Source organism: Rhinoraja longicauda, chromosome 35 (genome assembly GCF_053455715.1).
Source record: "Rhinoraja longicauda isolate Sanriku21f chromosome 35, sRhiLon1.1, whole genome shotgun sequence".
Classification (NCBI taxonomy): Eukaryota; Metazoa; Chordata; class Chondrichthyes; order Rajiformes; family Arhynchobatidae; genus Rhinoraja; species Rhinoraja longicauda.
This window is the reverse complement of record NC_135987.1, coordinates 4,344,246-4,346,767: the sequence shown is the minus strand read 5'-3', so window position 1 is coordinate 4,346,767 and position 2,522 is coordinate 4,344,246.

The following is a 2,522-nucleotide window of genomic DNA, read 5'->3' as shown; positions in this document are numbered from 1 at the left end:
CTGTGAGGATGATGTGGAGACAATTTTAAATCTCTCTTTCCAGAGAGGTGGAGCCGTGAGCTAAGTAATTCCCTCTGTGCTGGATCCTTCAATGTTACTTTATGACTGATTCAAAGATGCATCATGGAAACAGGCCATTCATCCCACCGAGTCCAGGCCGACCATCGTCACCCCTTCACACTAGTTCTACGTTATCCCACTTTCCTCATCCACTCCCTGCACACGAGCGGCGGTTTACAGCGGGCCAATTAATCTACAAACCCGCGCCTCTTTGAGATGTGGGAGGAAACCGGAACACCTGAGGAAACCCACATGGTCACTGGGAGAACGTGCAAACTCCACACGGACAACAACCGACGTCAGGATTGAACCACGGTCTCTGGGCGTTGTGAGGCAATTTACAGAGGGCTAATTAACCTGCAAAACCACACGTGTTTGAGATGCGGGAGGTAACCCAAACAGTCACAGGGAGATCGTGCAAACTCCACACAGACAGTACCCGACGCCTGGATTAGTGGGGTATTGGCTACAGAGAGAGGTTGGACAGACTTGAATTATTTGCTCTGGAAAGCTGAAGCTGCAGGAAGACCTGCTATAAAAATAATGAGAGGCATAGGTCAGGTGGACAATCAGAACTCATTTCCAATACCAGAGGATGTAGCTTGAAGGTCAGAGGGGCAAACTTCAAGGGAAATGTGCGTGGCAAGTAGTTTAATCCAGAGAGTAGTGAGTGCCTGGAACATGCTACAAGGGGTGCTTGAGGCAAGTATGATAGTGACATTTAAAAGACTTGCATTGGCACACAACTATGCTGGCAATGGTAAAATATGGGTTATGTACACACAGGATTGGTCTTGGTATCATGTTCAGCGTAGACATTGTGGGGCGAAGGGCCTGTTCCTGTGCTGTGCTCTATACACTGATCAGCCAAAACATTATGACCAGCTGCCTAATATGCTGTTGTCCTCCGTGTGCAGCCCCATACGCAGCAGGGTGCGATGCACTGTGTATTGTGACATATTCCTCCGTGACCGCCATTAACATTTTCTGTGACTTGTGCCACAGTCGACCTTCTGTCGGTTCGGACCAGACGGATAGCCTTCGTTGCCCTCGCGCATCGATGAGCCTTGGGCGCCCAACACCCTGTCTGTCGCCGGTTTGTGGTTTGTCCCTCCTCGACCACTGTCGGTAGGTACTCACCACTGCTGACCGGGAGCACCCCACAAGCCTTGCCGTTTCAGAGATGCTCTGACACAGTCGTCTGGCCATAACAATTTGGCCCTTGTCAAAGTCGCTCAGGTCTTTACTCTTGCCCATTTCTCCTGCATCCAACACATCAACTTCAAGAACTGAGTGTTCACTTGCTGCCTAATATATCCCACCCCTTGACAGGTGCCATTGTAACAAGATAACCAATGTTTTCACTTCGCCTGTCAGTGGTCATAATGTTTTGGCTGATCGGTGTATGTTTTATATTCTACGTTCTATCATTCAGTGATGAACTGTATTTCCCGCACTGAGAGGTTTCTGGTGATGATTTAGGATCTGGTTTGTGAGACTGTGAGCGACAGTCTCAAGAGTTGCTACCTCATAGCACGAGATCCGAGTTCGATCCTGACCTCGGGTGCTCTCTGTGTGGAGTTTACACGTTCTCCCAGTGACCACGTGGGTTTTCTCCCGGTACTCCGGTTTCCTCACACATCCCAAAGACGTACTGGTTTGTAGCTTAATTGGCCTCTGTTAATTGCCCCCTGGTGTGTAGAGAGTGGATGAGAAAATGTGGCCTGTTGTGATTGCGATCATTGCTGATTGTGGACGATCAGCCATGATCACAATGAATGGCGGTGCTGGCTCGAAGGGCCAAATGACCTCCTCCTGCGCCTATTTTCTAGGTTTTTATGTTTCTATGTTTAATGTTTCTATGTTTCCAACATTTTCTGTTTTTATTTCAGATTTCCAGCATCTGCAATTTCCTTGATTTTCAATTCATATTTCTAACATTTCACAGAATGATGGGCCAGTAATCCTTCATCTTGTAGTCTAGTTTAGTGTGGTTTAGAGATACAGAACGGAAAGAGGCCCTTTGGCCCAGCGATCCCCACACCCTAGCACAACCCTACACACTTGGGGCAATTTACCAAACCACATGGTATTGGGGGTAGGGTACTGACATGGATAGAAAATTGGTTAACAGACAGAAAGCAAAGAGTGGGGATAAATGGGTCCCTTTCGGAATGGCAGGCAGTGACCAGTGGGGTACCGCAAGGTTCGGTGCTGGGACCCCAGCTATTTACGATATACATTAATGACTTAGACGAAGGGATTAAAAGTACCATTAGCAAATTTGCAGATGATACTAAGTTGGGGGGTAGTGTGAATTGTGAGGAAGATGCAATAAGGCTGCAGGGTGACCTGGACAGGTTGTGTGAGTGGGCGGATACATGGCAGATGCAGTTTAATGTAGATAAGTGTGAGGTTATTCACTTTGGAAGTAAGAATAGAAAGGCAGATTATTATCTGAA